The sequence below is a fragment of the Dermacentor andersoni genome, chromosome 7 (assembly GCF_023375885.2).
Source record: "Dermacentor andersoni chromosome 7, qqDerAnde1_hic_scaffold, whole genome shotgun sequence".
NCBI lineage: Eukaryota > Metazoa > Arthropoda > Arachnida > Ixodida > Ixodidae > Dermacentor > Dermacentor andersoni.
In genome coordinates, this window is record NC_092820.1 from 81,688,624 (window position 1) to 81,715,288 (window position 26,665).

General features: G+C 47.2%; 1 protein-coding gene and 1 long non-coding RNA gene across 3 annotated transcripts in view; both read left to right on the forward strand.

The window, feature by feature from the left end:
- Positions 1 to 26,665, forward strand: part of LOC126534797 (uncharacterized) — a 72,583-nt gene that overhangs the window by 24,075 nt on the left and 21,843 nt on the right. The window lies entirely within an intron of this gene.
- On the forward strand, positions 3,124 to 4,951 carry LOC129385730 (uncharacterized). The gene is made up of 3 exons (XR_008613257.2): positions 3,124 to 3,297; positions 4,138 to 4,249; positions 4,457 to 4,951. It is a non-coding gene; the product is annotated as an uncharacterized lncRNA (long non-coding RNA).

Here is a 26,665-nt window from a genome sequence, read left to right on the forward strand (position 1 = left end):
TAGCAAAGCTAACGGTTCGGGTTTAAACGCATTGGGCGCTCGCGTAGATTTTAATGATGACGTTAAACGGTACGGCCCTAGAAACATGGCACGCGACCACACCGAAGAGCTATAGAACCCGTAAAAAATTACCGCTGGGAAAGGTGCATCAAGCGTACCTCTTGTAATGCTGCTGATTCCCAGGCGTGCAGAGCGTAGCTGACAGGAACGAGACTCGGACTTCTACGCCCGTGGCGCGTGCTTGCGCGGTCTGCTGCTGCAACTGGTGCCGATGTTGATGCTTGGTCCCTTGAATAAACAAGTTTGCATGGCTAACATACCTAAGATGACGAAGTAAAAGAAGCCCAGAAAAAATACAGTTCGAATAATAATAATTATGGTGCTGATTTGTATTCAACCGAAATAGTGACGATGTTGAAAGCACTGCAAATACATTCATATAATACAGCAGCCAGTTTAGGTCTCATTTCTCTTGAGGATACTGCGTTGTGACGTGAGGACACTATATGTGGCCACGTGGGAGCAGAAAAGGCGACATGTTTACTGCAGAGAAAAAAAAAATTTAAAAAGAAGTCACTGTGCGAGACCTTGCACCAGGAAATACGCTATACATATGTGGACACCTATTTCTCTTGCCCAACGCCAAGTGGCGCATGCTTGCAATAAAAAAGGAATGCGAAATGAAAGTAACAGGCAATGTCATACTTTTAAGTTCTTGCGACTAAAAGTAAAAAAAATAACATTTGCATAAAGGGAGCCGAGTATTTGTAAATAAACATATCGCCGCTTCTTTTTCCTGTGCCACCAACTGAAGCCAGAGCAGTCATAAACGCAACGCTGGTTCTGACATGTGAGCGTCGACGGTCTTACGCGCAAGCGCAGTGTCAACCACAAAATTTTACGCAACACGAAATCTGAGAAGAAAAGCTGAATATCTGCGCCACCTCATAACGTAGCCTAGTATTCGCATTTACAGCCTCTACCAAAATATGTGAACAATTGGTCTGTTCGGTTTTACTGCATACTGTTACAGGTTGCTCGGAAACTGAACGTTTTCTGAGATCTCGTGGTCCCTAAACTTTTGTGGTTGACTGCACATGCGCCGTCTGTGAAATCGGCGAGATTATGTGGGTCGCCGCGAGGGAAGCGAGCGCCGGAGGAGCGAGGCGCCTGGATTTGGAGAAGAAAATCGTGCGCCGGGGAAAGTACGAAGGAGCGCGCGGCAAAGCTAACGGTACCTATAGGAAAGTCTAGGCAGTGTTGAGCGAAGCGGGGAAGGAGAAAGGAGGCGAAGCGTCGCGGAGGATGAGAATAGGTGCAGGCGCGGTGGGTTTACCTGCTCTGGCAGTTGTTACGGCTTCCGTGTGCGCTATGGACGTATGGGGTTCGTCTCGTGATTGAGAGGCTGAGCGCCGAGCAAGGAGGACTGAGAAGGGACGCAAGCGACGGCAGGTCGAGCGCGAGTCGACACGAGCTGAACAAGTGCGGCAGAAGGTGCAGGTTTGGTGTGCCCAATAGACTCCAGAAAAAGGTGGAGGACAAGAAGGGGGAAAATGGATAGTGTGAATTGCACATTACCAAATTGCTTGAAACAATAAATGCTGTGCATTTCCTTACAGTGACTTACCATCTTTCCTAATGGTACTTTACAGTTTGTAAACGTCGTAAAAGTACATAAAACATACAAAATAAAAAATAAACCTTGAAATAACCGCTAGACGAGCACACAATCAAAACATTTTTGAAACATATTCTACGCACAATGTACACAATGAGAATAGCACCCATACATTTGCATTCTTTGGACACGTCACCCAGATGTCCGCTCTTAACATCTTTTCCGCCAACTTGGGTCACTGCGTAGTCCGAGGTCCACCGGTTGGTGCATCGGGCCACTATGCTGAGGGAACTGGGTGCAAAACCAACCATTGGATTAACTTTGGTAACTACTGAGCAGGTAACACTGCGCCCCGTATTCAGAAACGCACTTAAGTTGAAGCCCATGCTTGATTTGCACGCCTCGTATGAACGAGCCTAATGCCCCAACCAGACGGACGCGTTGGAACGCGTCCGCACGCAACGCGCTCACTCGACGTCGCGTCGCGCTCGGCGGAGGAAGAGGGCGCGCACCCAAAGGATGCAGGAGTTGCCGCGCGTTTCGTCCCGGCGATTCAAAGGCAGCCCAGCCTACGCTTAACGGTGAAGTTAAGCAATGTTCTAAAGATGGCAATAGCACGCAATAAGTTTTAACTTAAAATTTGTTCTTGTATTTAAAAAAAAAAATGATGTTGCAGGACACCTAGTGGTTCAGTCAGCTCAACTGTCACTATTGTGAACTCAGCGAAACCTGCAGCAGCGTCGGCATTGCATCACTCGCGCGGTCTGTGCCTTACGCGTTCTGCACGCTGCGTCAGGTCCCAAACTTCGGCGATGGACATTTCGTTAATAATGCACCCGTGCCGGCTGAAGACTTCAAGCGGCTGCCATCAAAAAATACAAAAACCCTCGCGGAACTCCGATCACAACGCACGCAGCTTGCCCGGGCTTGCCTGCACGCCCCGCGAAGAATCGTTCCGGAAGTCACGTTGGTTCGCCGTCGTCACGTGAAGCGCATCGGGCGTTTGACGCGAGCGGCAGCTTCCGGTGCAAGAAACCTAGCTGTGCAAGGTCTCCACGCCGCCGCGCGTCAACATGCGATGCAGCCTCGGCAGGCCCCGCACACTCTCAAGTTCAACAAATGGCCACAGAGGGCGAAAAAATCGACCGCGCACTGCTGCTAACCAAACTAGCATAGTAATATCACTTCGGGATGCTTACGTTAGTTTGAACATTTTTCGCTAGAGGCGCCGTAATAAGCGCAATTTTTTTTGAAAACTTTCTCCTACAATTACCGAAGCACGTTTATTACATAAAAACGAAGGCAAAATTATCATTGCTAATTTGATATTGTATTCTTTGTAAGTAAGTTTATTGTTTCTTTGTCATTATAAACGCAAATAGCGTTCAGCATCATCGATCTTTCACGTGACCTCTGGCCTGGATTTAAAGTTTTTACCGGTATTTTCGAGTGCATGGCGGCACGGATTCATTCGTTCGTGCGCTCAGACTGGTTGCTTGTTTTTCGCTAAAACTAGTTTATTGCGCTTCGATGTCACGCGTTATTTAACCTGGGGTGAAGTGACGTGTTTGCAAGCGGACATGTAAGCCCGAAAGTTGGGTATCGGTCGTGAGCCATTCGGAACACGTCTGCATCGAAACGGGAGCTGGATTCTGGTGCGGCTGACAACGGCAATAACGGTGAGTCGTTTAACACCGCTGCTTGAATAGTTATATAATATTCGTCTCATTAACTTACAGGCGGAGACAAGTTAACGGACTAGATCCTGCTCAGCATATGGCAGTCGGGATCCTCCGTTGCTGTTTCCTAAATAAACCGTTACTTGCGAGGCTGTCGTTATACACACACAATCGGGAAAGAAAGAGCGATATCGGAACGCGCGCCTCATTTTTCATGTTATTGTAGCCGTGGCCATAGGTGACTGGGTCGCCTTAACAATATACATATAAAACTTATTTTCGAGTCCGCCGGCAACTTTTTTCGTCCACAAAATCGAATAATCCTTTGGTAAAATGATGTGAAAGTACAGAATTTAATGTATTAAACAGTTGCAAGCGTGATAATTCACTCATATTTCGTACTTGTTGGTTCCAAATGTTCTTGCTGTTCAGTTTGGTTTACCGTAGGGCATTTATTTTTGCAGTAGTGCAGCAGTGCATCACGTTCGCGCAGAAAAATAATGCATCAGTTCTAATAGCTTCATGACTTTCATGTATTTGCTTGTGGAACCAGCAGTGTGATCTCCTCCAGTGTATAAATGAACGCACAAATGTTCTCATTTGTGATCTTAATAATACTTAAACTGTTTACATGCATTGTATAGTTAGGCAGGCATAAATTTATGTACAACAGCAATATTTATTTAACGTGCTGCTTAAGCGCCGTAGAACAGACAGGGTATATTTGCATGTGTTCTGTAGTCGCAAACCATTACAATATATATGTCACACCTTCTTGCATTTCATATTGCAAAATTGTGCTTTTTTCAATTTCTGATTCAGTCAAAATTTCTGTTCCAGACATGCAGTAATGAGGATGGCACCAGTATAAAGCAACACACTCCACACACTAAACAGAAGCTGCTGCCTGCTACAACAAGGCCATTGTGTGGACATTGGCTGCTACTACAAGGTAAACAACATGTGGTTCAGAAATAAATATGCCTGATATATGCTGTATTGTCTTGCTAGTCTTGAGATACACATCATTTGTTTGCAGTAGAAATGAATGTTTGCTCATGTTGATGGTTCAGTATAATTGGTTCAAACATAAAAGAAAACACACATGATTTTGGCTAATCTGTGCTGTATCTCATGTGTCACCGTTCTGCCCCAACAGAGTCCATCCCAAGCATACCTTGGTCATCACAGGAGCTCCTATCCACACCAACAGAAAGGGGCTGGAGCTGAATTTGCAAGGCTTTTACACCACGAACAAAGAAGCGCATGCAGAAGAATTTACATGAGATATCAAGTCTGCAGAGCACTGTGTCAAGACTGAAAAGAGCTTCAGCCACCATTCCACCAGCGCGGACAAATTGGCTGAGTCATCCAGGTAACTCAAAAAGGACTTTATGGAAATTCTTCGTCTTCAGATGCGCCTGCAACTTCTGATCAAGCACGGACGACGCTGGCCAAAAGAGTTCCATCAGTTTGCCCTTAATCAGCTTCCTGGCCATGTCAATTCCATTTGTGCTAAGTGTAATTTTTCTTCTAAAAATGCAAGCTTTTTCATTGCCCATTCTCGTTAGAGATCATTCATCCTCATCCAAACATAAAGGTCAACCGATTCTTCACTGATACTTAATACCAGTCACTGTCTAGTAGCATAACATATCTGTAGCAGTACCTTTTAGTGCATGTTGTCATGCACGATTCCTCTCCTGAAATAGCTGATGCAACATCGACATGTTTCTTGCATTAACCTACGCACTGTTTGCTATGCACCATTTTACTTTTCTTGATGTTTTTGGCTTTCAATGCTTGCAGAGCAGGGTGGCTTCTCTCTTGAATGCGAGCTTTCTCATTTTCCATATTCCTAGTCTCGTTGATGGTTGCTCTTCTTCCTCGATAGCCTGGGTCTTTGCGCAAGCTACACTGAATGATAGATTGCAGAATCTGGTTTTGCTGCCCCACTTGGTTGTGGTCGCCGTGTTACATTTCTCGGATGTGGGGGCCTGCTCAGTTACATTGGTAAGCAGTCTCTCGAGGTAAGCATCTGCTCCTGCAGTCCGCACAGCGACATAGACTCCCAGTGTACACACACCATAACTGGTGCTCCCCGTTCATTTTTTCCTGCTGCAGCCATGGGCAAATTGTGCCTGCGGCCTTTCTCAATTGCGATTAAGCACGAACGGAGACCAGCATACGTGCCTACATGGTCCGACGTGTTTTAAGTTCATAGCCACGAGTGGAAAGGCCCGCAGAAATGGCTGCCGAAGGTGCTGCCCACGAAAGCGACTTGTCCATATTGAGACAAAGTGGGACACCAAATGTGAGCCACACATTAGCGGCCCTCGACAGAAAGAAACATGCAGGTTGGAAAGGAGTTAATGCTAAAATGCCGGATAGTCTATTTCGCTGTGTTGCTTGTGGCAGCAGATGTCTGCGTCACCTGATTGCTTCGCAATGGAAGTTGCTCATCTTCAACGGCTACTGTGGTTTCAAACAGGTGCGACGCTCTGTCCAATCTGTTTGTACTGCTGTTTGTCGCTCGTTACCAGACCACCACATGCGACGAAGGCAAGCATTATGCCTGTAAGTAGGCGGCTGAATGTATCCTAAGAGACCCGTGTATGTGAATGCTCACTGTTGCCATATGGTTTGTAGCCAATGTATAATGTATTCTCTGAACACTATGTGGTGAATGATTGCCATTTATTTTTGCTGTTATCTCACTTGGTTACGGTCGCCGTGTTATGCTTATCGGATGTGGCGGCCTGGTCAGTTGCACTGGAATGCAGTTTCTCGAAGTAAGCATTTGCTCCTGCAATCTGCACAGCGACATAGACTCCCAATTTACACACCGTGATTCGTGCTCCCCGTTCACGTTCAGCCTTTCCTGCTGCAGCCATGGGCAAATTGTGCCTGTTGCCTTTCTCGGCCGCGATTAAGCACGAACGGAGACCGGCATACATGCTTACATGGTCCGACGTGTGTGAAGTTGGGTGCAAAGGCCCGCAAAAGTGGCTGATGAAGGTGATGCCCACGAAAGCGACTTGTCCATATTGAGACAATGTGGGACACCAAGTGCGAGCCACACATTAGCGGCCCCCGAAAGAAAAGTAACGTGCAGGTTGGAAAGGAGTTAAGGCTAAAATGCCGGGTAGTCCATGTCGCTGTGTTGGCTGCGGCAGCAGATGCCTGGTTCACCCGATTGTTTCGCAGTGCAAGTTGCTCATCTTTAACGCCGACTGCCGCTGCAAACAGGCGGGACACTGACCAATCTGCATGAGCCGCTGGTTGTCGCTCGTTACTAGACCGCCATGTGTGACGACGACGGTGAGCCGTTTACGAGCTCGAGTCAAAGATTCCGGTGTATCTCGACATACAAATTTTATTTCTGCTATTGCACGAGAATGTACATACACTGCTTGTCTTCTGCCAATAAAGTCGCACGTTCTGTTCACTCACTTGTGGCTTGTTTGTATGGGCGTCAGTAGAGGCTCTTTGGTCTCCTGGCAATTAGAACGCACCGGCTACGCGGCAGCCGAGACGAGTACGGCGCGTACGAGCGGATACAAGCGTACACGACCGGCAAAAAGCGGCCATGTTGAATAATGCTCTAAAAAAAAAATGCGCATTTTCGCTTCCTGTTTTAGCAGCGTCATCTGGCGTCCACCTAGGTAAGTTCCATGCGCTGCCGCTGCTTATTTTCGAACCACTGCGGAAGGTACAGTTTCCCTTCTCTAAAGTTGTTCTTTATTCTATGGCCTCGGCGCCTGACGCCGTGCGCGTTCAGACGAGGCGCTGCGCGTGCGGCCGCGTACCAGCGCGCACGTCTGGTTGGGGCTTGAGACGCTCACTGCGTTTCCTGCGGCGGCTTCACGACAGGCGTCATAAAGATCAAGACAAGAGAGAAACATTTATTGACAAACGATTTACGTGTAGTGGTCGGAGACCCTTTAGTCCAAGGCCCCGCGGGCCTCGGCCGCCCGCTTGACCTCTCGTATGAAGGACTGTTGTCCCGCCAGGTCTGAGCTGGTTAGCTGTGCCTCCCATTGTTCCATTGTGTGGTGTGTTTTATCAAACGGGTGTGATTCAGAATCCCAAGTAATGTGTTGTAGTGTTGGTATGCCTCCGCACCACGGGCAGTCGGGCCTGTAGCGAGTGGGGAACATGGCATTCTGTAATTTAAGGTGGGGGAATACCCCAGTCTGAATTTTGCGCCAGCTGGCGGCTTCCTCTCCACTGATTTGTGGGTGAGGGGGAGGGTATTTTTTCTGGTTGCACGCTGATGAGCGAGAATTTCCCGGGCATTCGTTGGATTGGGGTCATTACAGTGGCTACCTGGGGCCATCCCAGTCGAGTCGGCCCGATTGATAATACCTCGGGCTAGCGAATCGGCCAGTTAATTCCCCTCAAGGCCTGTATGACCTGGACACCATAGGATACGGTGATGATGGGCGAATTTTGTCGGTATTATTGAGTGGCATGTTTTGGTCTCGTGGCCCCTGAGAAAAAGGCGACATGCTTCTTGAGAGTCTGTTATTATGGTGACGCTCTTTTGCGTGCGCTCCGCGTGAGCGAGGGCCATTGCCACGGCGAAAGTCTCGGCAGCCGCCGGAGTACCTGCCTTGACGGGTGCCGTAAATTGTTGCTGTGCTTTCGTGTCGACGATTGCCACTGCGTACCTCCTGATGTTCTTTTGGGCATCACTGGCGTTCGAGTGTACGTTCGCATACGCTGCTGCGTCCGTGTATATTGTGTTGGACGTGGGATTATTTTCATACATTGCTCTAATATGTTGTGCGCGTGCTTTTCGCCTTGCTTTATTGTATTCAGGGTGCATGTTTTTGGGTATGGGGGCCACTGTTATTCGAGCTCGTGTTGAGGTTGGTAGTGGTAATACGTGTTCGCTGATAAATTGTGGGTGTGGGGAAATACGTGCCCTTGTCAGTAGGGCCCGTCCTGCGTGAGTGTATCTCAAGCGTTCCCTCTGGGAGATTAGTGAGGCTTGTTTTAGTTTTTCGAATGTGTTGTGTACTCCTAAGGCTAGCAGGCGATCTGTGGACGTCCCCTTGGGTAGACCGAGCACCGCTTTGTATGCTGATCTTATTATGATGTCGACCTGCCTTTCCTCCTCGCGACTAAGGAAGTGGTAGGGCAGGCCGTACGTGACTCGGCTTATTACTAGTGCTTGGACGAGCCTCAGCGTGTCGTGTTCTTGCATGCCCACTTTCCTATAAGTTACGCTACGAATCATTTGCGCAATGTTATTTGCGGTAGTTTTCAATGTTTTGATGGTGTGGGATGCGTTCCCGCTACTTTGGAGCCAGAAGCCCAAGATCCGCATCACCTTAACTTCTTGGACCGTGTGTCCTTCCACAACGATCTTGACAGGTCCGTTGGATATGTAGCCCCTCGAGTGTACCCGAATGATCTGCGATTTTTCGGAGGCACGTTTGAGGCCACTGCTCCTCAAGAATTTGTCTACTTCCTCGGCTGCTTGTTGTGGTACTTGTTCTTTGTGTCCCAGAGAGCCCCTTGTTGCCCACAGCGTTATGTCGTCCGGGTACAGTGTGTAACCGAAATCGGGGATTTGGTCCAGCTGTCGCGCCAGGCGACACATCGCTATATTGAACAGCAAAGCTGATATTATTGCGCCTTGGGGTGTTCCTCTACTGGGCATATTGAACTTTTGGGAAGCGATCTGACCGATTCCTATTGTGGCGGTGCGGTTTGCGAGAAAGGCCCGCACGTAGTTGTACGTTCGTTCTCCGCATCCCGTCAATTCGAGTTCCTCCAATATTGTTTTGTGCGAAACGTTATCAAATGCTCCCTCGAGGTCTAGTGCGAGCACTAGTCTTTCCTCTCCGCGGGCGACGTTAGCTATAACTTCTTCTCTGATCAGTAAGAATGCGTCTTGACAGGATAGCCCCGTACGGAACCCTATCATGGTGTTTGGAAACCATCTTATTTCCTCAAGGTACAGCTGCAGTCTTATTTGTACTACTCGTTCGTACAGTTTACCCAGGCAGGACGTGAGAGAAATGGGCCTCAGAGCGTCTATTGAGGGGGTCTTTTTAGCTTTGGGGATCATAATAATTTTAGCGTGTTTCCATTCCGGGGGCAATTGGCCTTTGAGCCAGCTCTCGCCATTGAACAGTTCTGGGATTTTAGTCAGGACTCTAGCGTCCAGGTTCCGAAGCATCGCGTTCGTGATGGCATCAGGGCCAGGAGCCGAGTTTTTGGCGGCTGCTTGAGCTGCCTCAAAGACTTCTGCATAGGTGAAAGGTTCCATAGGTGAATTTGGAATTCGCCTTTCCAAAGTATGGTCGCGTCTCGTTTGGGGCGTCTGTGTTTAGTGGTGGTCCTATGTATCATTCTTTCAGTTTGTCTAGTAGTTCCGCGTCTGTGCCTGGGAAACTGTCCGAGATGATTTGGAGTCGCTTGTTGTTTTCCGTGCGTGTGCCAGCCGGGTCAAGCATTCCACGAAGGATGCGCCACGTGCCAGCCGTTCCCAAGGTCCCCGAGAGGGACCCGCAGAACGTAGCCCACTCATTTTTCGCTAATTCGTCAGCGTGTCGTTGCGCTTCCTCCGCCAGAAGTGTTATGCGGGCACGTAGCTGTTTGTTGAGGCGTTGCTTTTTCCAACGCTTAACTAATCTGTGTCTTTCGTCCCACAAATTTACTAGGTGGGAATCTACCACGGGGGCATCCGACGTACGCTCTATGGTTTTGGTAGTGTCCTTGTGTGTTGACTGGATGAGTTTTGTCCATTCTTGTATGTTGCCGGGAGTCTTTGCTGTGTCGAGGTTCCGTTGGAGCTCCCCGTATTTTGACCAGTCGGTTAATTTCGTTGTGCCAGTCGTTCTACGTAATTTTGGGGTCGAAAGTGAAGTACGAATCAGATCATGATCACTCCCCAAGTTTTCGTTTAATGATGCCCACCGTGCGCCTTTGATGTTTAGCGTGTACGCGCGATCGGGTGTTGTGTCCCTGCTCACGCTGTTACCTGTGCGTGTGGGCGTGCCTATGTGGTTTGCTGTCTGCATGCCGAGGTTCTCAACCGATTGCTCAAGTAGGGCTCTTTAGCGGATGCGGACGCGTAGCCCCACATTGTATGTGGCGCGTTGAAATCGCCCAATATCACCATCTGGTCTTTGGTGCCCGCTATGGTCTTAGTGTCCGATAAAATTTGGGGTAGGTCCAGACCTTTGCTTTTGGGAGGGCTGTAAATGTTTGATATGATGCTGTGTGCTTTGCCTCTTTTCCGCGGTAGCACGCTGATCGTTACGGAATTGGTTTCCCCGTTACGTTGGGGGAGGAATATCATTTGTGCTGTGATTGTCTTGCTCACCAGCCTGGCAACTTTAGGATTTTGGGGGTCGCTCAGAACATAATAGCCCTGTAGTCGGGCCGGTTTGGGCCCAACCTCCTGAAGGCATATTATGGCTCGGATAGTGATCCTCAAGAAACAGATGAAACGGACAGCAATGATGAAGAAAGTGCACAGATGCATGATGACGAAGGAACTGGGACTGAAGCTGCAGGAGATGACGATTTCATGAAGTATTTTGCGAAACTCAGACGGGAAACCCTACCTCATCAGGCAACAACAAAAGCAGAAGCTTTCCTGCTTGTGCTCACATATATTGTCACTGCAGGACTGACATGGGCACAAGTTCAAGGACATTTAACTCTGATTAATGCCCCGTTTGGGGAGAAAGTTGTGCCATGCACTACCTACTCCCTCAGAAAGTTGTGGAAAAGCAAAAAAGAAGCGTTGAGGGTACACTTATATTGTCAAGCCTGCCATAAATACCTCGGACTATCTTGCGATGCCAAAAACACGTCTACTGTAACCTGTGCTTCCTGTGGTGCTGAAAAGAGGCTTCAAGAGTTAATGAGTTCTGGGAGTTTCTTTTTAATGTTTAATTTGAAGCAGCAGTTGCTGGAACTCTTGAAACAAGTTGGCAGAACGCTCCACACTAACTTACAGAAGCTGTCATCAGGACCTCTAGTGCCAGGCGTATTTTCTGACATCACCGATGGAAGTCTTTACCGTAGTGTACGAAAGCAGATAAACATGGCATGGAGTGACATCACATTGACCTTTAACAGTGATGGGGCACCTGTCTTTGATTCCAGCAAGAGCACAATTTGGCCAATTCAAGTAATGTTAAATGAGCTGCCAGTTTTGATGCGGTGGCAAAATGTGCTCGTCTCAGGGCTGTGGTTCTCAAGGACTCACCCACCGATGCATCTCTTCATGACACAATTTGTTGAAGAAGTCTCCAATGTTGGAACTCTAGTATGGTCTCATGCTGGTAGGACCATTAGATCAGCAGTGCATGCAGTTTGTTGTGTGGACTCTCCGGCCAGGGCAGTTATCTTGAACAGCAAGCAGTTCAATGGATACTTTGGGTGCAGCTGGTGCTTGCAGCAAGGTGAAGTTATTAATGGTAAGTGTGCTTGACTCTTACCTTAGTAGGATCTTGATGAGGGCTAGTTGGTTCATAATTAGAACTGAGGTTAAACAGCGCGAATAAAACAAGGACACGAGGAAACAAATACCACAAACAAGCGCTGACTGCCAACTGGAATTTTATTTGAAATTCTCCATCCATTTTATGCCATTTTTCAGCATAGACATGCATACAGCAGTCACAAAAAGATCTGCAAATCAGCAGCATCATAATCTTTCATCTAAAAAAGCTATTTCTTTTCCTGACAAAGCAAGAGGGGGAACGCTTACACATTTATCTCCTTCCTTTCTAATGTAGTAAGCCTCTATTATTTCCCTTTCCCTCTTACCTTTTTCTTTTCCTATGAATTTTGTTTTTTCAAATATGTGAGTGCAGTTGGCAGTCGGCGCTTGCCTGCGGTATTTGTTTCCTCGTGTCCTTGTTTTATTCACGCTGTTTAACCTCAGTTCTAGACTTTTACCTGTTTTCTAAGATTCTAACAAATGTATTAGCTTTGTTTTGAAGACAGGGGTAAAACGGTTTTGTGCGTTTTATCACAATCTTAATATCCATGCACTGAAAACTGCACTAACAATGCTACATTTAAAATCGAGAAGATGGTGCACATTTAGTAATATGGTAGCACATTTAAGCGACAAGTGCAGGCATTGTATGGATGAAAAGCTCCAGAAAAAGTTACGAAGTTGAATTGGAAACTGTCATGTCTTTCTTTCTGTAACTCTAGAGTGGAAAGAAATAGTAACATTCTGGTTCAATTCTGGTTTGAGTGAAAAATAACATTTTATCTTGGTTTCTGGTTTTCGGTTGCATTGTAAAATCATGTGCTACTGTGATAAGATGGATATGGTGTGCAACTCCACACAGTCTTTGCAGAGACTAACCCATGTTCATTGTGTCAGGAATAGTAAACATTAAAAAATTATCGCAGTAGAAAAAAATTTTAGTTAATGAAAAAAAATTAAATTATGGGGTTTTACGTGCCAAAACCACTTTCTGATTATGAGGCACACCTTAGTGGAGGACTCCGGAAATTTCGACCACCTGGAGTTCTTTAACGTGCTCCTAAATCTAACTAAGTACATGGGTGTTTTCGCATTTGACCCCCATCGGAATGCGGCCGCCATGGCCGGGATTCTATCCCGCGACCTCGTGCTCAGCAGCCCAACACCATAGCCACTGAGCAACCATGGCGGGTTTTAGTTAATGAGCAGTCTTTAAAGATGTTAACATGTCAGCCCATTGCAAATGCAGGAACAGGCTGGGAAAAACTAGTTTAAACTCATTTATCAGATGAAACGCGAGTTTTTGGTGATTGGTATTGCACATACTGAAATTTACTTTCAAAGGTGAAACATTTAGTTTTAGATGTTGCTACTGCAGGTTTATAATTAGCCTACTGTGTCAACATGGTTCAGTTCTTAAGGTTTACATACCGATAGACCTGCTCAAGTGTGCTGTAGTTAAGTGCGCAATAATATGTCTACCTATTTGTCATGTACATGATCTAGCAAGCTTTCACACAAAAATCATTCTGATGCATAAAAAAAATTGCCTTTGCAGGTACACTGAAGTACTCATTTTGCAGCGACGTGCCTGGAAGGACACACAGTGGGGTGTTGAAAGCAATGGTGGAAGCAGTGCAGAAGAAGGAACCAGTGTTCGGCATAAAAGCCGAACCAGTGTTCGGCCTGACTACATGCACTGCGTCTTGGAAGGTGTGACCAAACAGGTTACTGAAATGTGGCTGTCAGCTACAGGTTCCACGTGGTATATTGGGAGGCACATAAAGCTAATTGATTCGAGGTTGCTCTTGATAAAGCCACCAATAATCTTTTCAAGATCAGGACGGCCTTTGTCAGATCGTGCTTTTTGGAAGGCTCCAGAGTGGCGCTCTTGGCTTCTTTTCTACAGCCTTCCATGTGCCTCTGACATATTGCCCCGACCTTATCTGACACATTTCGCACTTCTTGCAAAGGCTGTGTTTCTTTTATTGAAGGATGTTATCCTAGAAGATGAAATTTGTGCTGCTGAGAGGTCCCTCTTAGCATTTGTTCAGCAGATGGTCAAGTTGTATGGGCAGAATGCAATGACTTTTAATGTGCATCAATTATTGCACCTCACAAAGTCGACACGAATGTTAAGCCCCTTGTGGGCTACATCAACGTTTCCCTTTGAAGATGGAATTGGCAGGGCACTGCAGCTTGTGACAGCAGCTAAATATGTGCCTGCTCAGATTGCTGAACGGCGCATCATGCACCAAACCTTCAGAACAGTTTCAGTGCATATGGACCTTCAACCAAGTCTTTTGTCTGCCAAAAAAGAGCTTGAACATAGTTATAAGCGATGTTCTCAGACATGTGTTCTTGGACAGGCACAGCCAGTTGTTTATATGCCAGATATCCTAAAGGGGCTTTTTGTTTCGAGATTTGGTAATGTACCACAAGTGTCCAAGTATTTCAGAGCCCAGGTAGGCACCATGATTATTCACAGTTCTGAGTATTGTGTGCCTAGCAAAACTTGCTCTTGCTATGTTAAAATGTCTGATGGAATGTACTGCTTAGTTCTAGGGATTTATGCAAAAGTAGGCGTTATGTACTTTCATTGTCAGCTGCTGCTCACCACACCATGTGCATTTGATGTTCTGCACATATTAGAGTGCCAGCTTCCACCTACTTCTGTGAATAATTTCTTGTGTTTTTGTGATGAAGTGTCCTTGCAATGTGTCTTTCTTAGTGTGTGTAATAAGTCATACTTCTGCGAGTTGCCCAATAGGCTTGAAAAAAATTAATAGCCACTAGGCCATGCAGCGGCCAAGTTCACTGGCAAGTCATGCGTATTCTGTAAATGTGCATTTGAGCGTAGGGAGTGACTCGTGAATGAAAGCTCGGGCACCTTATTGTTACGAGTGTGATCACAAGAAGGTCACAAGCTCATACGCCTACACTCTATATTGGGATCAGTACCGCAAGCGCTTATATCCGGACAGTGCGTCGAGACCTCGCCTGAACGAAAGTGTCGTTGATGAAACTATCGCGGTAGAGAAGGACGTGCTCGAAAGCGTGAACGTGGTGTTCACATCGAAAGCACCTGAGCCGGCGACGTTCTCCTTCGGTAATCTAGCAGACAACGCAGCCAACTTATCGAACAGCGTGTGGCGCCAAAGGTTCCAGAGTGCCCTCCTTCTGGAACCGGAACTCAGTGTAAACGATACCATCGTAGTGTGCGACGAAAACTTGCTGAAGTCAATCGCCATGCTTATCTCCACGTACGACAGAAGGCAGCTGAACATGCCCCTGACTTGGCTCCTTGTACAGTACCATGCTCCGATCTCAGATTATCGCCTTTTTGTGGATTTTTATGGCAACGATACGCAGATCGCCACGGCTTGGCTACCTATGTATTACGCCCGCCACGTAGAAGCACCGCACCGAGTCTTCATCCTTGTCCTCAGCCTGGTCTCTCGCTTCACAGCTTCAGACAGAAAGATCATCGACGATGGCTTCCACGGCCTCGTTTCGGCGGCCGTCGACAGGGTCCAGAAGTCGAACTGGATGGACCCTCCCAGTAAGGACCGCATATCGAAAAAGCTGCTCGCTGCGAAGATGGCTATTTGGCCTCCAGACGATCTTCTCAAGGAAGGCGTGCTGGACAGCATCTACTTCGCGTTCCCTGGAAAGGACGCCTCTTTGGCCGAGTATTGGATCGACACCAGAAGAACCATGCTTCTGGTGAACACGACCGACGACTACGAGGAAGCGCAGAAGCTGCCCTGGAACACTCCCCTGTCCTACGTGAGCTACGACTACGCCTTGAACACCGTGAATATCGCAATGGCCGTCGTCGCAAAACTGGCGTACTAAGCATACGGTAGCAAGGCCATGCTACACGGAGGGCTGCTATTCCTCTTGGGAACTGCGCTGGCGAGGGCCATCGACAACGACGGCCTTCAGTGGACGTCAGGCGAGACAAAGGTCAACAGCATCGTGACCCCATCGACGCAGCGCGAATTGAAACAGAAAGATAGCTGTCTTTCTCATCTCGGCAAGGGCATGCACCCTGAAGTGCCGGCTTCCGCGATGTCTTTCGCCGCCATCAGGCAAGCCCACATTCGTGACGGAAGCGTACCCCTCGCTCTAAACGAAATGCTTACAGAGGACAAAGTCTTCTTTATGACGCTCTGCTATATGACGTGCAGGAGCTCGGGAGACAGGGACCCCTTGGGCCTGGACTGCAATAAGGTGGTGCATAATTCCGAAGCGTTTGCCAAAGCCTTTCACTGTTGAAAGGTATCGAAGATGAACCCTAAGGAAAAATGCCTATTTTTTAAAGAATAAGACAGGATAAAAATATAAATTCTCATGATACACCAGGCGACAAGAACCTATTGATTTCTGGTCAGACTCTAAGCACGCTTTCGTCGACCCTAATTAACAAGAACGTATCTAGGATTTTGTATGTGCGTGCAGTGTACGATCTTGACTTATAATACTTAATTCGAATTACTCTATGTATGTTTATTTTCATATAATATTTGCTAGCCCTTCTGCATCAGAGCAAACAACTAGGACATATATATAACTGGCACAGAACCCACCTATGTGTTGTTTCCTAGGTTGTCTTTGTTAGTTTTATTGATAGTTCATTGAACACGTGCGGGTTCTGCGAGTGTGCCAAACCTGATGCAGCGTTGTTGCATGGTGGACTATGGTGGTCCGACAGAATAAAAACAGCTGTAGCGCTCAAAGCAGTGATTACGGCGTCTGAATAAACGGGCGGAGGCACTAAAGCCTACCTTGACATCGATCCCGTGGTTGGTCGATTATTTTTTCAAGGCTTCGAAATGGACCCGTTACGCTTCCTCCTAGTTTATTCAGGGGCATGAGCTTCGAGGAACACTCTTGTTTCTTGCGCAGCAGTTCCAGTTCACTGTCTGAGATGAGCAGGGACGAAATTCAATATAAATCAGAAAAAGCAAATAGAAGATATAGTACAGTACAAAATTCACGGTTGTCATTATAGATATATTAAAGAGTAAGTTTAGTTACAAGTTGAGTTATAGAAGTCTCTGGAATAATCGGAATTAGCAATCACTGATCACCGCACACCAAAGGACAGAATCCCAGGTTTTGGAGACCCGTCATGTAAGCACGACTTTGGCGAAATTTCTGGAAACCCGGAAGTACAAAGCAGAAGTAATGACGTCGCTAATGACGCCACACACAAGAAGGTAGCATAATATTTACCGGCTAATCAATGGAAAAGGCTTGCCTGGCACAGACTGAACATCTGCATAGCAGAGCGGTTGTGACGTCGCTCCCTCCTCTCGGGCACCTCCTCTCCCGGCGCTCACCTGTTCGCTCGACCGTTCGCTTGCTCGCAACTGCTGCGCGCGCGCACTGGTTACATGCTCTGACGTCAGCACCGGACAGGGAGCGTAAGGTGTGCTTCGTGCGCCGCTCACTAGGGGGCTATGCGCCGCCAGGTGGCTTGCGCTGCGCTCCCTCCTCGCCCTTCCTCGCTCCTCGCTCACATATTGTGCCAGAGGAAAGACGTTCGCTCGCTTAACCTTAACCTAGAGGTGCACATAGAGTGCTCGCCAGGTTGGAGGCCTCATCAACCTTGTCACGTTGACGCGTTATAACTAAGCCCCATGATAATTATCTGAACCGCATGACAAATATCTGTATTAATATATTTTTAGGCTGCAAGAAATACACGCTGCACTGAACACGCTCACCAGTGTCCTTAATTCGCGGATGATAACAAAAAAAAGAACATACTTTCTTATCACATCACGCAGATAAAAATGTATTTTGAAACTCCCGATTCTTGGCTGCTCCTGCGAAAGCACTTGCATGCGAGAAAATGCAGAACGCCAAGGAGCAGGAGAAGAAGAAGAAGACAATCCTGCGTTCGCCGGTGTGTGTTATGCGTGGTCAGGACAATATCATCGGCGACAACGTCCCGCTGCGTGTATTCTGTTTTCATTCCCGATTCTGAATTGTTCGCTTTGGCTTCGGTGCTGCGTTCAAGCATGGCTCGTTGGTCACCGGTCGCGGCGCTGCTGCTCGGCGTCGCAGTGCGAGGTATGCAACCCCGTTCTCTTGTGTTTGGCTGCTAAGCACGAGGTCGCGGGGTCGAATCCTGGCCATGGCGGCCACATTCCGAAGGGGGTGAAATGCGAGAAAACTCGTGTACTGAGATACACGGGTTTGAGATATGTTACCCGTGCATGTTAAAGAGCCCCAAATGGTCTGAATTTCTGGAGTCAGCCACTACAGCGTGCCTCATAATCACATCCTGGTTTTGGCCCGTAAAACCCCATAATTTTTTTTTAACCCTGCTCTCTGCCGCCTCCTTTCCCGAGCAGCCAACTGCACGCATCACCTGCACCATTTTCTTCCCGGTACCTTAATCACGCATTTCTCCGCGCAGAATACCTACCAAATCTAGGGGACATCGAAAAGAAATGAAGCTAGAGAAAGCTCTTCGTTCAAATGCAGACAATTCTGTCATCGTATGTGTAGGCGTCCACGGGTTATATCCGCATGGAGAAGGCGACTGAGGACAAGAAGGCTCTAGGAAGGGACAGGTGGGAAAGAGGCAGAAAGGCAGGAAAATACCTGCATGTCATCATGGTACCTATCTGGGAGACAAATGTGATGGTGTTGATGTGAAGAGTATACATCATATCAATTAAGCCAACGTTCTAAAGGAAGACGATATGAGGCCTTATTTTACGATGTACGCGGCTTGTTTGTACGAATCCTGACCAGTAATGGCAAGGTTTTTAAGCAGCGGATCAACTAACCCTTTTATTAAGCAACCTGACTTGATTTAATTGTAGTCTGCACCGTGCAAAACATTGATACGGACGCCTTACTGAAAAGCTCTACTGGGTACCCCGCTATGTTCGACATGCCGTGCTTTCTACAGCAATGGTGAAGGAATAACTGTTTATCTCTCGTAATGTCTGCAGCCAATAAATACTTTTACACGCACAGTGAGCCAATAATTCTAGTCTTTTAACGCAAATTAATTATGTGCCCCATTGCGCGGAAATCCGTTGTAGTCGTCGGCGTGACCGAAACATGGTGCAAAAAACGCCCGACTCCACAAAGATTAAGAACTGTTGAGACAATCCTTACATTTCTCAGAAAGGTTCCTGGAAACAAAGTAAATTAATGGTTCAGAGAACAAAATCCCCTAAATTTCGGTGGCAATCGAACCCGGAACCCCGGGGTGCGAGACGAGCGCGCTTCCCCGATGCCAAGGCGGCTCCACGGTTCTGGCGAACTAGAGGCATGGCCTAGGGCTTGCGTCATTGATCACGTGATGGCCTAACCACGTTCTGATGTCTGCAAATGGTGCATAGCTTTCGCATTCCCACACCTAAGCAGTCTTACGTGTCTACGCTGAATCCTTTTACATTTACAGGGTGTCCCAGCTATAATGCATACTTTTTTTTATTCGAAAGCGTCAAATCGCCCACTGAGCGAGAAAGGCGGCGTCTGTCATCTGTAGCAGTGAAACGGCACATAAATTCCCATTGGCTACGACGGCACGTCATGAGTTCGCTTTGACGGACTGGAGATGATGAGGATGATGATGATGATATTGATCTAAAGAAAGGAAGCGTTCGAAAAGGAACACCTGCGGCTGAGAAGTGGTTCTTGTTGGGAAGGGGAAAAGGCTAGCGCTATTTTCTGCAACCCATGCGGGAGCACGGCTCAGCGCCAGCAGGGTGCAGGGGATGGGGTTAAAAGAGAGAGAGGGTAGGAGGGCACGAAAGACTGGAAACTTTCGTGCAACAGCGCCCCAGCTGTTGCATGAGGGGAGAGGGCATCGCCGAGACGCCACGTCATCCTCTCTTTCAGAAGCCTGTGTCATTCGCGCGTTTCTGGCCGGCGCAAGTTCTCGCCTGCGTTCGAACTGCGCCTCGGTAAGGCCCAATCAAAACGCGCCAAGCATCTCAACCAGCTCGCTTGCCCGCGAGCAGTTCACAACTCGAAGGGCCGCTCAGCGGCATTGAATTGGACATCAATTCTTTCGCATGCACGACTCATAAGGGCTTAGATGTCCTCGGATTTTCGTAATTGTTCTTTTTTCCATGAACAGCTTGGTTAGCGCTAGGTAGGACACACGGTATAAGAGCTAAGTGCATACACAGCCAGGTGTAGCAAAACAATAAATCATACAGGTAACAGGCCCTAGGCACTAGTCTATCAAAACTGTAAAGTCAAGACCACAAATGTCAACAGGAATTTCATATATATTGCAAAAATATATGGACAATCCGCAAACTGCCTAAACAAATTATTTGAAAAGCGAGAATGCTGCGTTTAATTTGTTTTCAGGTTTAAAAAAAAGAAGGCCCCCCTTCACTGTAGTGTAATAAAAATTCACAAACTGCGTTTTAATTTTTTTTCTCTAAGGAGCTGGTATAAGCGACAGCGTTTGTCAGGAGCGGTTGTGTTTTATGAAGCTCCTGTGGCGCCATAGCCTCAAGTCGTGAGGACATGTATTCTTACATACCTTCACCATATTGGTTGACAGGTGGTTCAGGCTACTCCCATTTACTTCTACTTTAGCTTAATTGACAGGTGCATGTTTATTCCCTGTACGCCGTTTTTATTTGACTGATGGGCCTGCTCCCAACTTGGTACCAGAAAGCAGAGCAGCTTCTTTTAGAACTCCTCCATTTCGACTACAGGGTACGTATTCCGTGACGATCATTTTCGGCGATAGTACCGCGAAGGTCATATAGTAGCGCCGAAGTGATGGTTGCAGAATACGGCCCCAGAACTCCTGTCACAAGAGAAATAAACGCCACCAATGAGACGAGAACGGTTTACTAGCCACGAATAACCTGGTTAAAAAACTGTTCTACTCAAAAAAGAAAACTAGCAAACTTTGGACAATGCTGACGTCAGTAATTTCCTCTGACGCATGGATTATTAGATATCAGGTATATTTTAAAAAAAAGTTTCCTCGTTATATTATCATGCGCTAGTTCAAGCTCCTGATAATTGCCATATACCCAAATATATCATTGTATTGTGTTTTCCTCTTTTTCCTTTTTTTTTCTTTTTTGTGTCTGTGAAGCAACATAAATATTGTCTGATATCGTAGGGACTGAGCCTTGCTCTACGGTTATGAAAATATAAGGTGCTTACGTGGGGTCTACTCAGTGCGCAATTCGCTGCATTCTACCGCAAGATGATGTTGCCTACAAATGTACGAGAAATGTATGCGCGAACCGCTGTTTTAAAGAAGTTTCTCATAACAAAAGCGCATTGAACGCTTTCTGTGGAGTAGTTAATTTGTTCGTAATTCATAAATGCGAATCAGTGGTGACGGAAATAAGTGCAATCTTAATCATTCAAAACTGCGAAATCCACTGTACGCTCCGAGTAACCGTGTATACCTGTTGTTGTGCAGTCCACGGGGATTGCGTAGACGTTTCATTGCTTGGAAACCGAAATTATTTAACTCTCGGCTTCTTGTACACGAGTACTTTCAGGTAGTAGGGATTTTTCGTACGCATTCTCAAATGGATGACACCACTGCTTCGATCGCTTTCTAAGGTGGCTTCTCCTGCTTCCATTTTAGGTTACGTAAATTTCAATCATGTTAAATTTCAAGCGGGCAGCTCTACGTACGGTCGCGTTGCTCGCGTAAGCGGTATTGCATGCCAACCATGTGCATTGATAGTGAAACACGTGGACTAGGAGATGTTGCGATTGTTATCACTGCAAAAGAAGTAATCGATAGATAGATAGATAGATAGATAGATAGATAGATAGATAGATAGATAGATAGATAGATAGATAGATAGATAGATAGATAGATAGATAGCAAAAGAATGATTCGTGCTAAATGCAAACGGCTCCTCAATTGTGAACTCCTCCGCTCAGTGTGCCAAACTGGCCGTTCTTGCAGGCGTCGCGAGTGCCTATTACGGCATAAGGATAGGCCCCATCACAACGTACAACCATGGCGTTGCTGGCAACGTGTTCGCCGCCGCTGAGGATGCTATCATCGTCACGGGACTCCATTACGACGGAAGGGGTCCCGGTAGGTGCGCCCAAATATTTTTTTGGAAAAGAATGTCCTGGAACATCAGGTGGTTTTTGAAACCATGTGCCCGCTCACTCCGCAGTTCGTGAGAGGCATATTACTATAAGATGGCTTGAGTCTCAGCTTTGAACACCAACGATTAACGTTCTGTACGTGCATGCCGGCTATTATATCTCAGGCTCGGAACGGCGCTCCAGCCCGTGCGTCCGGTCCTCCACCACTATGGCACATTCTATTTAAGCGCATTGCGCAAGTAGCTTGTCTGTGTCCAACGCGTGGAGCTATTCCACATTCGAACCGCTGTACGCAAAGGCACGTTTTTTTTGCGCCCATTTGTGGTCATTTAGTATTTTTGTTATGTTAATTTGCTGTCGCATATATTGACGATCCAGAACATTTTTGTGTTTCAACGCTCGAATGAGTGTTGGAGTAAGGAAACAGTAAGCGCTGTGCATGTGCTCTCTGACACATTGGTAGTGTGCGCTTAGAGGGCAAGTTAGGCGGTATATTTATGATGCCAGGAAAGTGGCATCGTAGGATTTTGCAACGCCTCCTGCAAATCATATAAAGGATAAATTTTGAAAACTGAACTTTTTTCATTACAAATGCAATTGTTTTGAAGAGAAAGGTATTTTCAATGAAGCTACCGATGGTCAGGGGCTGCTGATCAGGAGAACAGACACCTTGTTGACGTTTATGATAGCGTGTCTGCAAATGACAGGGGGTTATCTAGAAAAGAGTGGTTTTCACACCATCGTCACGAGCACTCTCAAGTTGCACAGGTAAATTCCTGCGATATACTTCGTCATCCGTGATTCACGCAGTCGTCACTCACCCAATACTGTCACCATCACAGTACTGACGTCAATAACGAGAAAATATTTCCTCACTGGTTTCCCCTCAAAAGCGAGATGCCCGAGAAGTTGGCCGAGCTCCTTAAAGGGACACTAAAGGCAAATATTAAGTCGACGCGGACTGCTAAAACACCATTACATAAACCTCGCAGGTCTTGTTAACGTGCCAAGGATTTAAGAGGGGGAGTCGGCTGTCTGTTGGGGATTGGTGATGTCTCGGGTAATATCGTCTGTAATACAGCACTATATGAAAATCTCCTTAAGATACGATCACTCCATCACCCCAACGTTCACTCGACGTGACTCGTTGTCCTCTAGACAAAGAATTTCTTTTTCATTTCTATGAAACAACCGAATCCAGTCATTTCCTGTTCAGGTGTAGACCTCTTCAAAGGAATGACGTCTTGCAGATATCTGTTTCTATATTGTTGCGTACCGAGAACCTATTGGTTCTGCCAGGCACACGTGATTCTATTGGTAATGAGCCTTTTATTGTCATGCAGTAAAGAAAAAATGATAAGTCGCGTATTACTGCCGCGCAAATTGAAGTGCATGGCTCGACGAGAAATGCGCAGAAAGCGTATCTGTTCTCATTCTGCCCATGCACCTGCGCGCTAGCGAACCACAGGTTTCTTGTTTACAAACATGAAGCTTGTCCATATATTTTCTCCGGTTTCGGCAGTGCGAATGCTTTACGTGGCGCCTTTCTTGAAATGCGCAGCGTTTCTATGCCTATAGTCGGAGCCACGGTCAGCACAAGATCACGCTCAAGAACGCGCCGATATTGCCTGCAAAAAATATGGGCCGATCCCGGCGATAGTGCGCTCAATGTTGCAGTCTGTGGTAGCTCGCATTGTACCAGTCGCCGCTTGGGGTGCGCGCTCCAGAAATGGAAAACGCGCATAGAAGTTCAGAGGCGCGCTATAGGTGCCGAGAGAAGTGGACGTACGCGAGAACCCTCTCTCGTTCTAGGCCGTCACATGCGACGGAATCGCACTCCTCGCGAGAGAGGAAAATCCACATTATCCTCGTGGGGGATTTCAACGTGGCCCTCTCGAGCACGGCCAACTATAGCGGTTCCCTCGCTACATGGGGGAAGTTTACCACGTCACCTCAAACACCATGAACCGAATGCCCGCTACGCGACGTGGCGGTGTCATCGACCACGTGTTCACTAGGTTTATTGTTCTAGATACTTGCAAGTACGTCTCGTACTTCTGCATGAATAGGCAGCTGCTATTCATATTGGGCAGAATCCATGCGGCTGAAGCAGCATAAAAAAAGTACTTAAGAATAACACTGAACAATTGAAAACTTTGCCCACACAGTTGCTTCATCGATACCTTTCGGAATCATACTTCGCATGACATAGTCATCAAGGATGTTTTCTGACTCAAGTTTCTTTCTTGCTGTGTGTGCCTCTTTGCATTATGCGGCTTGCTCTCCCGTTCTACGTCATCAGCGCAGCCAGGACAGCCTGGAACCAAAAAAAAATTAAATTATGGGGTTTTACGTGCCAAAACCACTTTCTGATTATGAGGCACGCCGTAGTGGAGGACTCCGGAAATTTCGACCACCTGGGGTTCTTTAACGTGCACCTAAATCTAAGTACACGGGTGTTTTCGCATTTCGCCCCCATCGAAATGCGGCCGCCGTGGCCGGGATTCGATCCCGCGACCTCGTGCTCAGCAGCCTAACACCATAGCCACTGAGCAACCACGGCGGGTAGCCTGGAACCAGGGAAGCAATGCGTAATTGTTACTCTACAAAACTATGAATACGCACGCATGAATGGCACACACAAGCACCAGGCGCAGCAGTCTGAAAAGCGTGGCAATATGGGAGAAAAATAATTAAGGCCAGAGTTTGCCATTTTCTATATCCATGTGCTAACCGCAGGCGAGTTCCTACGCGATCTCACTGCTCTCAATAACGCAAGTGGTCTTGTTTGCTTCAGGGGAAAAAGATATGAGAAGAATGCCGGCTTTCTGGCACTTGCTTAAGTCTAGGGAAAAGAGCTGCAGTAATTTTTAATTGTCCTTGACTTCCGCATTGCTTTCCTGATCACAACACACTATTCTTTGCAATTTTCATACGCCAAGGCTACCTCCTGGCACTGAGGGATATAATGAGAAAATAAGAGTTAGTAACAAGATTGAACTCATCTAAGAGAGCACACAATGTTACGACAGCGCTCAATCATCGCAAGCGACTTGTACGCAGCTCCCTTTGGGAGAAGAGAGTTCCACGTCGTTGAGAACTCTTTCTTCACGAACCGAATACACTGGCTCCATCAATGCCTTGTAGGAACTTTCAAGTTTACGGTTTCCTTTCCATTTAGGCCCTCGTATAAGGGGGTTTAAAACGCCTCTCAGCAGAATACGTCCTGCGCTAATTCTCCCGAGATCATCCGCGAAATTTATCCTCGCAGATGCGTATTTCTGGGCCGGAACCAAAGACGAACTGGAGGAAGAATCAGGTGATCAGTTGACCGACGAGGCCGGAAGGTGCGTGCAAGCCTAATTTTCAGCATGTATAGAGTCTTATATACGTGGTACGGTAGCAAGTATGAATACGGCATTCTCATAAAGTTGGTCTCTTTGCCGGTTTCTCAAGTAACGAAATGCGGAAGGAATGGACAATCGTGCATCCGGTCAACAGAATGCTCCAATCGTGCTCTTCTTACGGCCCGTCGCGGTGCCACTTCGAATATCTCGACATTCACGCCAAGAACATTTTCAGTAGTTTTCAATACTGTTAAGCATCGCATGCGCATAAGCAAGGCAACGGTGCAGTGCTGCTATGAAGGCGAAGAAGACGAGGTTGCGCAGAAGCTATGCTCGAGCAGGTAATCGGTCCTGCACCTTGATATCACTGTACAGTATACGTATCGTGTAAATATGCACTCTTATCAATGTATAAAGTCTCGCCTCAACGGCCCCACGCTCATCTTGTAAATAAACTCATCCGTAACAACCTGGTGCACGAGTGCTAGGTAATCGCTCTCGACAACCTTCTTCGACGCACCCTCCGACGAAGCCGGCACTTGGTCGGACTACCGCCTCAAGACACGGACATGAACGAACCACAAGCAGCTGGCGGCAGCCATGACACGAGCATGCAAGACGACATCGATGTTACAACTCGACGATGTAAATCATTTTCGACAGCGCACTTGATGAGCACAGTCAGCGACTTGAAGTCGTACTGGATCACACACAAAACGCTAGACCAGTTTTAAACTCAAACAAGTGTCACTTCGGTGAGCGCCGGACCCTCGTGCTACACCATCGTCGTACATGCGTACACCATCGTCGACAAAGATAGTGTACGACGTGACCTTGAAAATATTGCTGCAGCGCGGCATTTTAGCGAACCGTAGACAGTGGAAGACCTCCGATGTTTTCCAGGCCTGTGTGCGTATTTCCGCCGGTTTATTAGGAATTTCACGCAACTTGTTCACCGACTCACGTGCCCCCTCCACAAAAACAAACCGTACGTATGGAGTTCGAGGTTGCGTTCCATCAGCTGGAGTGTTTACAAACTTCTGGGGCATTCTTGTGTCATTTCTATACCGTGGGTGTGACTGAGCTACACACTGATGCCAGCGCTGTGGGTGGTGGCGCTGTCTTCGTTCAACTTCACAATGGCCTCCAGCAGGTGGGCAAGCCGGACATTGACGAGAGCAGAGTGAAATTACACAGTCACCTAATTAGAATGTCTCGCGGTAGTCTTCGTCGTCCAGAAGTTTCGTTCATATCTGCACAATCTCCATTTCAATATAGTGACAGCTAATCATTCCTTTTCCTGCCTTGTTGGACTAAAGGATCCTTCCGGACGACTGGCACGTTGGACGTTACTCCTTCAAGAATACAACTTTTCCGTCGCTAAAACAGTGGTCGGTGCCATACCGGTGCAGACTGCTTGTCTCGTCTCCCATCACCCCACTCCAAAGCTAACGAC